A 16807-nucleotide genomic window follows, 5' to 3' on the forward strand; every position below is an offset into this window, starting at 1 on the left:
CATTTTGGATGTTAAGAAATCCCTTATCCATTCTCTCATTAACTCCCAGCTTGACTACTGCAACTTTCTACTATCTTGCTTTCTCCTCACTGCTCATTCCCTTCTATAATCCATCCTTTATGCTGCAGCAAGACCAGTCTTCCTCTCTCAACGCTCCACATCGCTGTGCCACTATGACATTCCCTGCGCTGGCTCCCTATTCCCTCCAGAATTCAGTTTAAGCTTCTCATCTTTACCTTCAAAGCTCTCACTAAGACCTCCCCTTCATACATCACTGACTTTATCACAGGATACACTCCCTCTTGCCCTCTGCCTCTGACTGTGCCTAGCCTCCTCTCTGGTAAACACCTCTCATTCGCGCCTCTTTCTTCCATGCTGCTCCTTAGTTTTTTAATTCCCTGCCCTGGCTGACCGACTCTCCCCCAACCTTCAATTTTTCAATTGCTCTCTCAAAACCACCTCTTCTCTACAGCCTATCCTCATGGCCATCTTAACAACATTATGGGCCCCCGGGCAAAGCAGTGCACCGGGGCCCCTAGATATAGATATAGATATATAGATGTATACAGATAGAGATATAGATATATAGAGATAGAGATAGATAGATGTACTTGCTCAGTGACCCTTGTAGGGTTTTTTTGCAGGTTTTTTTCTTTTGCAGGATTATTTATTCTCATTAAGAACCATGCCTATGGGGCCCCCGGGCAGCTGCCCATCATGCCCAATAGAAAAGATGGCCCTGCCTATCCTACCCCCACCTGGCACTACTCCCTATGCATGGTCTACCAGCTACAGTCCCTTGTCTACTTCTCCTATTGTCTCAACAGTGCTCTCACCCTCTAGTCTGGAACTCTCTCTTGAGCAGAGCGTTCTCTACCCTTTGTCTCACATCTGCACAATCTTCATCAAGGATGCACATCCTTGTCTGTACTTGTTGTTTTTATGTGTGTTTTGTATGATTTGTAATTCTGACTGTCCTGTCCTGTCCTGCACATTTTTGTGGCACCTTACGAATAAATGGTGATGATGATAAAGTTGAAACAATAGTATTGGACAGTATTAGTGAATGTTATGTGCGTAAGTTTGTTTCAGAAGAAAAAGAAAACATTCCCACAAGATTCTAAGGTTCTGAGACATGAGGCAGATAATAGCAGTCTACTGACTGAACTCACACTGCAATGTTATATAAGCATGATGCTCCTGACGTTCACAAGCAGTAAAAGCCTAAAATATGGTTATGGACACAGCCCTCAATGTAGATAGATGGATAGCTAAGGCTGTGGAAACAAGTTACAGTGAACTTAGATCTCTTCAACAGGCTCTCACAGCCTGTAGAAGAAATTCTTCATCTGGAAATGCATTACAACTGTGGTCTCCTGATCAATCGGGTCTGTTCCTTGTAAAGAGAGAGAGAAATGGTAGCCACATATACTATTATACATGCCACATATACTATTATACATGCCACATATACTATTATACATGCAGTGACTGTCTTGCAATAAAGGCACATTTTAAAACAGCATCTATTGGAGCTTCTTTTTCTCTGATCCAGCACCCTCTAATATTTAGATATTGTTTACTACATTTCCTCGCATAACTCTTCTAGGTCAGAAATATTCTTAGGTTTATTTGCATGTTTGAGATCTCTTTACAGATTATCAATAATATTCACTTCTAGGGACTGCGTAGACCTTCCCAAAACCTTAAACTGCATAACCTGGATGCTTTCTTACTTTGTACCATAACCTTCTCTTGTCGTACCCCATTTTACTTAACATAACTAATAAAAAAGACACAGAGACTTGTATAAGTGGCAAAAGAAGGTCACAGTTCATTAAATATTATATTGTGGCGGAGAAAGTGCACTGCGGTACAGCTAGACCAACTTGTATCTGAACCAAGCGTGGATGGCTAACGGCCTAACTTCACTTAACACGGAACAAATCCTTTACTGCTTGGCCGGTGCTAAATCTGGCATCAGGTGCCTACACCCCCTCTAGACTCACAATGGTGAGCCTTAAAACAAGCCAAAAGACCCTCCCTATAAAGGATTAAAAGTCGCTTTCCTCGAAGGCGGCAGTGCCATGACAATCAGCGATAACACCGTATGACCCAGCCGCTGATTGCAGTGACTTCCTACCAACTGTGCCTGCTCTGTGGCGATGGAAAATAATTTGGTTAAAACACGTTGGGCACAGGAGCAGGCGGGTCCATAAACAGGAGTGGGTGGAACGGATCTCGTGCAGGGAGTAAGGCCGGACATGTGACACACAGGGACCTATATAGACAACTTCAGGCACTCCCCCATTCCTTCTAATTGCCCAGCCTGGAATGAGGAAGCATTAATTCGTTGAAGGTAAGATTTAAAGTTACAGTCACACATGTATGCGTTTAAATGCTTTGTCTATATGGGACCCTTTGGTCATAATCTTTCTCTTTGTAAGTATTTTTGGTTGATTTTGAGATTGTCGTCTTGCTGAAATATCCCACCGCTTTTCAGACTTCACATTCTTCACCAACGTTTGGACATTGACTTCATCACATTTAGCTGAACATGTTCTTCCTCCACCTGCACAATATTTCCTGTGTGACTGACAACCCCAAAGCATAATATATCTATTCCCATGCTTAATGGTCAGCAGGGTGTTCTTTACTTAATCACCTGTTTTTTCTCCAAATTTATATTTTGTTGCCAAAAAGTAACATTTTCTTCAAAAAGTTTCTGGTTTGTCTAAGTATTGTATTGAACACTTCAGGTACTGACTACTCTTCCATACGGATTATTTTTTGTGTAAACAGAGCTGCTTTGAGGACCAACTCTCCACTATCAGCTATATTTTTGTGCAGTTCATTTGCAGGCACATCTTATATTGTCTTTGTATTCTGTCCTTCCCTCAGAATCTCTTTGAAATAACAGAAGTCAGACCCACAGGTCTATAAATTCGTGGTTCCAATTTTCTTACCTGTTTAAACAATGATACTACAACTGCTTTCAGACAGTCTTATGCCAATGACCTGGTTATGGGGGAGTCCATAAGTGGACCATCAATTATTAAACTTTGTTCCTTTGGCACACATGGGTGGACACCATCTGTGCCCATTGCTTTATCTGTCTTATGTTGGTTAGGCATAACTGCACATTATTCCATGTCAGACAAGTAACAATTAATGGTGTGCATAGCTTATTGCTATACAAAATATTTCCTGTTTTTTTTCCTTCTTTGTGAATACAGATATAAAATCAAATTAACAATATTATAATTTTTTTTATCTTGTACAATTATATTTCTACTTTATCATATAGTGGCCCAATAATACATTTTATTTTTCTTGCTGTTAATGCACTGGAAATATGTTTTTGGAATTGGATTTTATATGTTTTGCAATCTTTTTTTATATTCAGTCTCTGCTAACTTGACTTCCTTTTGCTACATTCCTTTTTTTTTAGGTTTACATTTACATAAAAATAGTAAGACATTGATTGTCATTTACAATACAACCTGTCATCAAATGGAAAGCAGCAGGAGCAGGAGGAAAGAACACTGATAAAGTGCACAGCAGATTGTATACGTTACAGACATTTTCCAGTTGTGTGCATTGCATTGTCTTAGTAAGTTATACAACCTGTTTTATAACTATTCAAATCTCCATTGCGTTAAGTGTCCTCAAATAAAGTCACAGGAGCCAAAATGATGTTGTAATATTCATGGTTAACTGGTGCTGATTTTCTTACCAGTTGGGGATTGTCGATTTCCCCTCAGTGTTTATATATTTTGGGCCTTACCTAGAGGTGGACGCAATTTACATTTACAATGTACACATAAATTATATCCCGTAGTCTACAATATATTTCTAGCTGCACATATCTTAAGATATAGGCAATTTGGAAAAGTACGCAAAATGCATACATTTTAACTGCTTAGAGGGTATCTTATGTTAAAAGTGTATGCCGTAAGGTGTATAAATAAATAAAAATAAATCAAAAAAGGTTAAACAGCCCTAGTGCTGCCAGCCTAGGCTACTACTGGGAACATTGGGGGGATAAAAAGTGTGGGGTCACCCCTAATTTACCAGTTCCTGGCGTAGGCTATGTTAGCTGAGGCTGCACATTTTTTCTAAATAACCAGTAATTTCTACAGACACCGTGAAGGAGAGGACAGCACTGCAGTCTTCAACAAGGGGTAGGTTCCAAGGACCGGGAATCCGGACAATCCACTGAATAACAAGAAGGGTAAGTCAGACCGCTGTGTACAGGGATCATCTTCTTTTTTTGTTTTGTTTTTATAAACTTTATTTAATACAAAATTGGACAATCATACAGTGAAATTTAAACATGTCATAAAATCAAAACAAATATACATAAGCATTTCAATGCAAATGGAGACATAGAAACATAATACATAAGATATCCTTACAAAAATGGAACTGGAAGAGGTACATTCCCAAATTTTCCCATTCCTCTGTGCCTAGAGATTCTCCAATATTCGATTCCCAAGCATGTTCATGTGGACCATCTATTTCCACCACCCATTGTGAGTTAAGATTCTGGGCTAGATTTACTAAGCTGCTGGTTTAAAAAAATGGGATTGTTGCCTATAGCAACCAATCAGATTCTAGCTGTCATTTTGTAGAAAGCACTAAATAAATGAAAGCTAGAATCTGATTGGTTGCTATAGGCAACATCCCCACTTTTTCAAACCCGCAGCTTAGTAAATCTAGCCCTCTGACTTTATTCAGTCATCCAAGGACATTTATTACTACTTTGCCACTTTTAGGAACTTATTGTCTTGGTTTTTTATAGGGTGATTTTTGGACTATTAAGCTTATGAGGCCCTCCTTTTTTTGGGGGGGCGTGCTTGATACAACTCTTAAATCTCCTACCCAATTAGCTGGTGTTTATATCCGGACTACGCTCAAGCAACGGATGTATTTTTATTTTATTTTTATATTCATGCTGTTTTGCTTTGATTATTTCAAATGTATAATATTTTGGTTTTAGAGTGATCACTCTTAATTGTTTGTGTATTATATATAAATCATTTGCACGTTTGCAACTATAAAATCTGATTGACCGTTACATGTTACTCCTTTCTTTCATTGCGCCGGGGAATTCCAATATATATATTTTCAGCCATATTTATAACTAGAGGATTTCCCACTCTCTCGAGTTCAGGTCATGAGAAATCCCCTACTACCCCATGATATGTCTTCGGTGGGATAAGAGGTATCCACTATGGAAGATGTTAAGGAACATTTGACTGCAGGGAGTAGTTTAATAGGCGTCCATAGGTTCTAAGTTCGGGAATAATACAAGCCACTGGACAAGGCCTGTCTTGATGTAACTTTTGCTACATTTCTTAAATTCCCATAATAAATGTTCAGCCATTCTAAGCAACTTTAGTGCGCTCTTATTTCCCTTCTTGCTTTCAATAATTTTTTATTTAATTACATTGGTGGCCTTTTATTCCTAGAATTTTTTTTTGCCGAATGGTATGTATTTGTCACAGCAGAACCTAGTAAGAAATAGTGAGAAACATATAATAGGAACAGTTAAGCTGGGAAATGTGGAAGTAAAAATAAGAATTACATAATAATGACAGTAATGGCGAGCATGGTATAATAAAAGTGATTGTAACAAAACAGTGTGAGTTGGGATGATAACGATACAAGTAAAATTTAACCATGTAATAGTGATAGTGAAGTTGAAACTGATACATTTAAAAATAATAAACATAATAGTAACAAAAAAATTGAACATAAATGTTCTGAGTAACCAATCAGAAAATTACAGCTAGAATCTGATTGGTTGCTATAGGCAACATCTCCAGTTTGCAAACCCGTCTGAAACTCACAGTTTGATAGATTTACCCCATGGACTACCATGACAACCACAGTCACTTGGCACATGATATAGTGAGCGGAGAGGTTTTGGAACGCTCCTCTGAGCTCTGTGTGCTCTGTGTAATGTATAATTTCTATTCTCCTCCTCTCCCTCTGCCTTTTCATGACATGCTGAGAGTTGTGAGCCTGTGTAACTGGCAGTCATATTTTGCAACCTTCAGAGAGATTTTGAATAGCAGATAACAATATACAGAAAAATTCAGATGCATGCTTAAAAGGTACTTAACTTGCTATTTAAATAAATAAAAAAATAAACGTTCTATGTGGGATTCCTGTTTTATAACCATGTAATATGAAGTGAAATTCAGACAAATGCAGGTAAAATTAAAAACTATGTAACAGTGACAATGCAGGTGAGTTACTGGTTACAGTGCTAGCTGTGTAACAGTGATGGTACAGCTGGGAATAGTACAAGCAGCATTGATAATCACAGAGTAATGAAAGTGAGGATAGTACAGGTAACAGTGACAACCATGTAGTATTACAACTAAGGGCGTAGCTAGCATAGGTGCAGGGGGTGCCGTAGCTTTGGAGCCCACAGCTGAGGAGGCCTGTGTTCCCTGTCAACCATGTAATACTATATGGTTGTCAAAGCTCCATGTGTACATGTGAATTTTTCACCATTGAGCATTAAGGCTAGGAATAACAGGTAACAGTGATGGAACTGTATCAATAAAGCTGAGGACAGTATAAGTAACACTGATAACCAGGTAATAGTAACAGTAACTAAGGATATTACAGATAAAATAACCATGTTAATGGTAACATTGGAACTGATGCAGAGTTAAACATTAAATTTTGTGATTTCTCTATGCACATGCCCACAAGAAATCCAGCAAATGCTTATGCAGAGTTGCATGCATCCACACTTGCAACTGAAGAGGCGTGACAGGGCAGTAAGAACATGTTTTTGCAATTGTGAGACGATCCTGCTGTATTATTGCACCAGGCTAGGGGCAGATGATGATGGTGATCGGCAGCACTAGCTAACCGCTTCTGATTGTCTGATTCTGATTCCACCTCTGAAGCTGAAGCAAATTTTCCCTATGAAAGCGCTACAGAATCTGCTAGCGGCATATAAATAAATGATGATGATGATGATGAAATGTTTACAAAGTTTTATTGCGTTTGTAAGCTAGTTCTTTGTATGTAGGTGTATGTACGACAGCTGTAAACCTGGCACATTTGCTACAGATGCAGATCTTGAGATGCATGCAAAAGTTGCATTCTACTTTGCATCAGGCCATTGCGTTAAGAATGATAAAGGCAAAAGTGATAATTTTCTGCACCGGACATACATTGGAGCGCACCCCCTTAATTAATTTTCGTTTCATTTTTTTTTCTCCTACATGACGTTTTATATACCATAATTTATGTGAGCATATCAGTGCACTTCCACAATGAAATGCAACTAGATGGAGCAAAACTTTATTGGAAAACAATAATAAAAGTGCATTTGTGAATAACACAGAAAAATAAATTATAGTAAATAATGAAATAGCACAGGCAAAAGTGATAGTCGTATAATAGTGTCAGTGACAAGGTACAGGCAATATTGATAACCACAGAGCCGGAGCTAATATTAGGCGAACCTTGGCGGTTGTCTAGGGTGCCAGTGATTTGGGGGCTTAATGTACAATTGGATGGAATTTACACTGAAATCATAATTGTAAATTGCATCCCTTAATTTACACAGAATTCCAACACACCTTGTTATTTGCCTTATGGCCCGGTATGAACAATACACTTAAGATAAATGATTTAATAAATTAATGTAAAATGTTTTTGTTTTTGTTTTTTAAATCAATTATTATTTTTTGATCTTTTTTTTAATACAGGAAGGTCTGTTGCACCAGGAGAAAGCACCCGCAAAAGATGTGTCTCCTAGAGACCTATCTGCTGCGGCTGCTTTCAACTCAGCATAGCATGTAAAGAGGTGATCACATCTTTACCTTGCTAGGCTCGCCCACTACCTTCCCCGTTCCACCTCTAAGCGCAGAGAGGTGTAACGGGGAGATCCGTCTCGGTCTGAGGTGCAAACTGAGACGGATACTTGGCCACAATTGCTTTTTGCGCTGATCAGATGTACTTGCGTCCAACTCTACATGTGGTCCCTAATGAGTAACATAATGTCACTCATTCATTCATTTTGATTTTCCTCCGTGTTGCCTCCACATGGAGTGACGTAAAGGAGAAGCAACCATTGACATGAAAGAGGCGCAGCCAGATGATGTAACAGCCAATGCCACATTCCCAATATAGAGACCAGAGGGTGTCTGCCACCCCTGCCTCCTTCCTGCGAAGGTATGAAGCAGCAGGGATGGATCACAGTGCCCTAACAGGGGAGCACCACCTCCGATCCTGCACCCGCCCTGAATAACCGTGTAATTGAATGATAATGATAACAGTGATGGCACTGATAGCCATGTAATAGTGACAGTGCTGCTGAGAATAGTACAGGTAACAGTGGGTGATGTTCATGGAATAGTGACAGTGAAGCTGAGAATGGTACATAATAGTGTCTGCCGTGATAGTTATCAGTAAAGTTTGGAATAGTACAGGTAGATATAGCCATGTAGTAGATACAGAAGATCTGAATAGTAATAGTAAAGGCCTAACGATTGTAGAATAGCTGTGTAACACTAAAAACCACATAATAGTGATTGAAAAGCTGAGAACAGTACAGGTGATGACCATATAAAAGTAACACCAATACCTTGGAGCATAATGACAGCACGGATTCCAGTGTTAGTATGGTGGTATATTCACATGGATGTGTATATGCATGGTATAAATCCACTAAGGATAATAGTCTGCATTGTATTCTGTATTTTTTCTGCTTATACACAGCTTGTCTTTAGAAAACACTTAATAAAGAGTCATACGCACATACTACAGCATAACACATACAAAAAAAGTATTTTCATGAACTCCCCCATGTCCTGTCAGCAGGTAAAGGAAATAAGGAAGTCAGGAATAGTTCTCTCCTCTTCTGTTCTCACCTTCTCACATGTGCACTGCACGGAATAGCCACTGTAACCCCCTGCCAACTGCAGCTCCAAGGATGACCTTTTAATTACAAAAGAAGTGACCCATTCAGTCATTGCTCCTCCCCCAACACTCTCCCTTAACGAGCATTAACCCAAAAGCAACTGAAAGCTCATTGTCATCAAGTAGTTAAAGCGTACTTGCCAACCTGGACCTTTTCACAGTGTGCTAATGTCTTGCTCCTGCTTCTCTCACTTATTTTCATATTGCAAAAAAATAACTGGCAAGTTAATTAATTGTTTATATAAAAGATAACGCATTTGGTAAATAAGTGGAAAAAGCAGATATTATTACAATGTGAATTGCCTTAAGGTATGAAAAAAATAGGCATTTTGAGATAACAAGAATAATTTACTAACTGCAAAACATGCAAACACACAGTGCATTTAGATTTATGCAAATACATAAAAACACCCAGGGCAAAACAAGATGCACATTCTGCTGGTGCGAGTGCACATGAAAATACACATGGTTAAAAGAGGAAAAAGCCACTTCAAATACCATGCCATAACAGATCTGTAACAACATGCCATGATGCCTGGAGCCAGGACCTGCTCAGTGGCTCCCTCTATCTCTGGTACCAAAGTACATGTGCTGCTATTGTGTATCAACACAGCCAATAAGGGTGTGTCCAGTCTGCAAGGAGAATGCCTAGAGGTTTAGAAGTGCCAGATCCCCCTTCCGTCACCTTCTCCTCCAAGCTTGACATTCATTGTATTAAATAGATTTGGAGAAATTAGTTATATATCATCATCATCATCACCATTTATTCATATGGCGCCACTAATTCCGCAGCAGTGTACAGAGAACTCACTCACATCAGTCCCTGCCCCATTGGGGCTTACAGTCAAAATTGCCTAACACACACACAGACAAACTAGGGTCAATTTGTTAGCAGCCAATATAGCTACATATACCAAACCAGCACTCATATTCCCCAACATGCCTCCACTGTAATTCCACCCCACCTTCTCCCTTTGTTTTTCATCACTCCCAACCAAGTTGCACACTTAAGAGGGGTTTCCAGTTACCCAGAACCCCCCTCATCGGGCCCAGTAATGATGTGATGTACTGATCGGCTGGTCCCTCCCGCAGGACCTCACTGGATGCAGAGTATAACAGCTCTGTTCTTTCACTCCTTCCCCTTCTAATTGTCTCCACCTGCCCAATTTGTAGCTCGACACTACTGTTAAATGAGATGTCCCATGATATACACAAGAGTGTATGAAAAGTACAGCACCCTGCGGAAGGTAAGTGAGGGTGAGGTGGTGCACTTAGTGTAATGTGGTTGAGAGTGGATGATAATCGTTTAATAGTGGGTGAGAGGTATACATTTACTGCGTGACAGCCCCCCCCCCCTCACATTTTAACCCACAGTAGCTCTTGTTCATGCCTCCATTCTGCTATACAGTTCTGACTTTAATCATAGTTGCCTACCCCCCCGGAATGTCCGGGAGACTCCCGAATTTTTGTAAGCTCTCCCGGACTCCTGAGAGAGCTGGGCAACCTCCTGGATAATGCCCCGTTTGTTGGTAAAGTGGCTGGCAGCTAAACTCGTCCTCCTGCCCCTGCCCCTTGCTGTTATAGGACAAAATTGACAGTGTCTGACAGGGGCGGAGCCTAATGACGCAGATCATGTGGCCACGTCCCCATGACGAAGCCACCTCCCGGACAGATTGATGCCATTATTGGCAAGTATGATTTTAATTAACACTAAATGAGTGACAAAGATGTCTGTGACTCTTCCAGATCTTTAATTAAGGACAAGGCCATAGAGAATTGTTCTAGCACTGCTCTACCTTATATAATAAAGCCAAACAAAGTTACCTTCTAGCTCTGTGCCCAGCAGATAAGACAAGTGCAAAGGATGAAACTGGCCTATTACATATAGACAATATTGGTCCAATTGGGATGCTGTATCTTGTAACTTGTCTGGTCGGTACTGTGACGCTATGATCGCTTATGATATGGATCTTCTGCATGATCAGTATAAAAATGGTGCTCCTGGTCAGTATGGGGAATGCTGCGCCGGAAAAGTAGGTAATGTTAGATCGGAACAATATGGTAATGCTGAGTCTGATAACCACCTAGATGCAATGTCTGTATGGGAATATACTTTGTGGCCAGTATGATCAGCATGGTGATGATCTGATGGCTACTGAACATAGGGATGCTGAGTCTGCTCAGTAAGAAATCCTCTAGTCAGTTAGAAGATACTGTAACCTGATCACTAAGAAAATCCTATAAGGGTACTATGTGTGTAGTCAGCTTATACTGCAGCTCTGAGTATGAGGCACTTGTATATGAGAAGCTGTAGCACCATTAACACATGAAAGGATCCTTCTCCTATTCACAGCCCCAAAAAGTAAAGAAAGACAGGAGCTGAAAGGCAGCAGTTTTGTGTATTTTGAGGCTGAGTGTGGGGCCCTGCTGAGGGGCAGGAGCTGTATTAATCTGGCGCACACAGAAAATTTAACTGAAAATAAGAACTATTTCTCTTCAGACTTCAGAGTTTTGGTTATTTTTACATTTTAGTAATAACTTTGTGTAATGTACATTTCCTGTTTTAGCTTCATACACTTCTGTTTTGAGGCTATTTAGACGTCCTTATAGCAAATCATAGATCATCCATCGTATTGCATTTATTGTCTCCACACTGAATATACAAGTGACAGTATCAATGTCAGCACTGTGAATCATATACAGGAATGTGCTACATCTTCTCATACATGAGTAGCTTGTTTACTGAAAATATCACAATATGTGGCTGAAAGGTGGTATCATCATATATTTACCCAAATGGAGACATTTGCGTCTAAAAACGCAGGCGCAAAATGCATTCACACAAAAGCACACAATAACATGTGTATGCTGATTCACATGGATTTAAAGATCCATGTGACTGAGCATATACCTGTAATTGCATGTGAATGTATAAAGCGTGATTACCACTGTTATACTGATTATGGGACTGGTATTTTAATGTGTTAAAAAAATAGGACATATAGCTGAATCCAACCCTCCACGTCCCAGAAGAAAACAAGAAGAACTACAAGCACCAGCATCCTATGGAATCCAGAGCCCACTGAGACCTGTAGTGCACCTGCTACGTAATTCTATAAAATAAGAACATGGAAACAGATACTTTATTCAAAATAAAAATCCATTGAGAAAATAGCTGCTGCTACAAGAACATGCTCTCTGCAGAGCTGCAATGTTTAACTGACAGGCTGCCTGGCCTGCCAGCTTCTAATCAATTCTCTCTGTATTGGTTAGTAGGGTGAGACCCCCACTTGGTCTCATTGTTAACTGCAATGAGCTACATTGTATCAATGAACTCCATTAATCCATCATTTTAATAATATTTATTGTAGTCATCATCCTCAACTTGATTTACTTTTGTCTGATCACCGCTCCAGCATGCATGTGCTGTTGACAGTTTAGATCGCAACACTGGAAATTAGAGCATACACAATATGCTGTGCATATAAACAGCAGATGTATGTATTTACAGTATGTTATAAGCAGTGTTCTCATGTTTTGTTTCATATAGAAGTCTTATCTGAATGTGTCCTTAAAGTGCACCAATCACCAACACACAGTGGAGGCAGCCATTTTGTGCACTGACTATCTTGGGCTAGGGGCAAGTGCAGGGGGTGTGATGACATTATTTGCATCATCTCAGCCCCAAACCCAGCTGCACAATGACAAGATTCGAGTCACCGCCCTGCAGGGGGCAGGGTCTTGATGACGCAATTCTTGTCCTCGGGCCCACCCAATGATGCGCGATGACACAAATTGTCTCCTTGTGCAGTAGAGGCAGAGTCTGATGAAGTGAATCATGTTATCAAGGTTGTGCCACACTCACTTCACAAGAGAAGCGGGATCTGGGAGGGTGACCTACTCTCCAGGGAAACCTGGAGAATTCTCGAAATTTGTAAGTATCGAAAACATTCTAGGAGAGTAGGCAAGTAAGCCCAATATTGATGAGAATACAGCCTATAATGAGCTAGAACCAATGACATCACTAAGACACAAAGAGCAGGAACTCCTTACACATGGTTGCACTTTTGACCCCAGGAACTAATTGCCTCTTTGTCAGCCTGAGAGAATTACAGAACTGCTCAGGTATGTATCCCCTCCATCACCAATCTCAGTGAATCTATATTTTACATATGTGTTTGTTAAAGTTGATGTTGGAATTGGTTCTAAAATACAAAAAAAAAAATATTTTCAAATTAATTTATATCAGATATGGCTGGGGAGGTAAGAGAATAGGATAGAGGTTTCCATTTCTGATAGTGTAACACATCTAATACATTACCTATTTTTTGACACACCAATGATATTGTAATAAATAACACCAAAATCATGAAAAATATATTTACTTTTAAAAGCCTAGGCTACTCTTAGTAATTGTTGCAACTTCCAAGCAAAATATACCTTACCTATCAATCAAACCCACTGCATCTTCAGATAGAACCTGTTATTAGGTTCAACATATGCTTTTTATCTGTGTAGTACAACACACGGTGACAGTGGTTTGCATTGTTGCCTCGCAGTGCTTGGGTTATGGGTTTGATTCCAACCAATGCAACAGAAAATCATTATCTCCAATTGTGCTGCTGTAGGTGATCAATACTCGGCTGCCTCAGCGATACTGACCTGGGCCAGAGAGATATGCGCATGCATGACCCGGTTAGACGGTTTGCGCATAAGCAGTGGACCTGAAAATCCAGACTTAGGCTTTCAGTTCCACTACGGGGGTCCCCTTGACTTCCCTGACTCTTGGCGCTATAAGGCTCCTTATGGTGCAAGGGTCTTCAGGCCCACCTCTGTCGCAAGTCTCAAGTGAGCCCCTTCTTCCCAGGAGAGTCTAAGCCTTCATCTGGGACTAGAGTCTGCAGCCCCAACATTAGGAGGGGTCTTCAACAAAAGTTTGAGAGGATAGTGGCCCATAGGGGTCCTATCTTCTGCCCCTAAACGTGACAAAAAAAACACAAACACAACATGCTCTCGTATTCGTAGGCGATGGATTAAGCTGATGTGATCTGCTGTAATGTTCCTTCCCCCACTATGTACCCTGCCTTCCCTTCCCTTTTTTCCATTTATTTCTGTATCCTTTTACTTATGACTTCCTGTTAGGAACTCCTTCAGTCAGCACGACAGAACCCGGAATCTACTCCGATGTCTGGTGTTCACTGGAGCCCCTAGTGGTGGGGACAGACTTGGCTGCAGACAAACGGAGGGTCGTGTAGTGTGCACTGACTGGGGAGAACCCAGAGGCAGCGTGGTAGAACACAGCGATGTGAGGTCCAGGCAAAAGGTCAAGGGCCGGCAGCAGACAGGGATATCAGAAAACAAGCCGTAGTCAGGGGTCACAGGCAATACAACGAAGTCCAAAACAAGCCAGGGGTCATACACAGGAAATCCAATAATAGAGTAAACACAGGAGCAGGGAAACAGGAACAGGAGCCTAGCTAAACAGGAAGCTATAACTGGCAATGAGGCTCTGTCCTCACTGCCTTAAGTAGCAAGGGGAGCCAATAGGAGTGAGTGCCAGTGAGACCCCTCCCTACTGCACTAATCTCAGAGAATAGGCCATACAGAAAATAGGAGAACAGAATAATCAATTCTATCAGAGCCAGGTATGGTAACTTCCTAGCCAAGACTCCAACACAGAATCTATGCACAAAAAACAAAACAAGAAGTTACCTTTTTCTGCGCGCCTGCGCCCGGGTGTCAGACCGCTGGCCGGGCGCTGCGGCCTCCGGATTACAGCGTCCCGGTTGTTGCCTAGGCAACCGGGACGTCAGCGGCGGAAGTGAGACCCCGGTCGTCATGGAGACGGTCGGGGCGTCTGAGAGAGCCGGAAGCGAGCCGCGGCGGCCCGTCGTGGAGCCGCGGCTCGTAACAGTACCCCCCCCTTGAGGAGGGGTCAATGCACCCCGACTTCCAGGTTTCCCAGGATACTTTTTAAAAAAGTCTTTAATGAGTTGGTTAGCATGTAGATGCTTCTGCGGTACCCAGGACCGTTCCTCCGGGCCATAGCCTTTCCAGTGGACCAAAAAGTGGAGTTGACTTTGCACCTTTTTGGAGTCTAGGATCTTTTCAACAATGAACTCTTGGTGTCCTCTGACTGAGACAGGACGAGGTCTGTGCAATTGACGTGGTCTGAATTTATGTGAACATGTAACTGCTTTCAACAAGGAACAATGGAATGTGTTAGGAATCTTGAGTGAAGGAGGAAGTTTCAACTTGAAAGCCACGGGATTAATCTGTTTAATAATGGAGAAGGGTCCAATAAACCTAGGACCTAACTTCCTACAAGGTTGCTTAAGTTTAATGTTGCGGGTAGACAGCCACACCTTGTCCCCGACCTTGAAAGGACACGGTCCACGATGCTGATCAGCATAATATTTAGACTTAAATGAAGCTTGATTGAGGGCAAGGTGAACCTTTCTCCATATCCGGCACAGATAAGAAATCGAAGAACTAGATCTGGCTTGATTCGAGACTTCCAGCGAGTTGGACCGAGGATGGAATCCGAAGTTACAGAAGAATGGCGATACCAGAGTAGATGAATGGCACGAGTTGTTGTAGGCGAACTCTGCCCATGGAAGCAAAGCAGCCCAATCACTATGGCATTTAGTTACATATAAACGGAGAAATTGCTCAAGGGATTGATTAACCCTCTCCGTTTGTCCGTTGGATTGTGGGTGATACCCCGAAGATAGACAGAGTTTAATTCCTAATTGGGCACAGAATGCTCTCCAGAATGTGGCTACAAATTGGGAGCCGCGGTCAGAGACAATATTAACAGGAAGTCCATGGAGCCTGAAAATGTGCTGAATGAATAGGGATGCCAAGGTTTTAGCACATGGCAATCCTACGAGAGGGATGAAATGTGCCATCTTACTAAATCTGTCTACTATCACCCAGATGGTGTTACAGCTGGATGCGCGTGGTAATTCTACGATGAAGTCCATCGATATGTGGGTCCAGGGTCTCGTTGGAACGGATAGTGGCATAAGAGGTCCGGCAGGACGTCTGCGAGAAGATTTATTCCTGGCACAGGTTTCACAGGATAACACAAACTCTTTGGTATCGGCTGCCAAGGAAGGCCACCAGACGGAACGAGACAGCAGTTCCAATGTCTTGGATACTCCAGGGTGACCTGAGGTTTTATTATCATGACATTCAGTGAAGACCGTCCTCCTCAGATAAGCTGGTACGAATAATTTACCCCTGGGAGTAGCTGATGGTGCCAACTGTTGGAGACCCCGGAGGGTTGTGCCAAGATCCTGAGTTAGGCCAAGGACTACTTTGGATGCCGGAATAATGAAAGCGGTTTCAGTGAGGGAAGGATGAGAGGCGATGAAACTGCGAGACAAGGCGTCTGCCTTAATGTTCTTGGATCCAGGCCGGAACGTAATTGTAAAGTTGAAACGGGAGAAGAAAAGGACCCACCGGGCTTGCCTGGAGTTCACAATTTTAGCAGATTGAATATACTGTAGATTTTTGTGGTCAGTATATACTGTAACCACATGATTAGCTCCCTCTAGCCAGTGGCGCCACTCTTCAAATGCCCACTTGATAGCTAGCAATTCTCTATTCCCAACGTCATAGTGGGTCTCAGCGGAGGAAAATTTTCTGGAAAAAAAGGCAGAGGGATGCAAACAGTGATCAGTGATATCTTTCTGGGAAAGGATCGCACCTGCCCCGACGTCAGAGGCATCCACTTCGAGAACAAACGGTAATTCCGGATTGGGGTGTCGGAGGACAGGTGCAGAGATGAAGGCCTCTTTTAACTTTTGAAAGGACGTCAAGGCCGTAGGGGACCAATTAACGGTAT

The sequence above is a fragment of the Mixophyes fleayi genome, chromosome 1 (genome assembly GCF_038048845.1).
Source record: "Mixophyes fleayi isolate aMixFle1 chromosome 1, aMixFle1.hap1, whole genome shotgun sequence".
NCBI lineage: Eukaryota > Metazoa > Chordata > Amphibia > Anura > Limnodynastidae > Mixophyes > Mixophyes fleayi.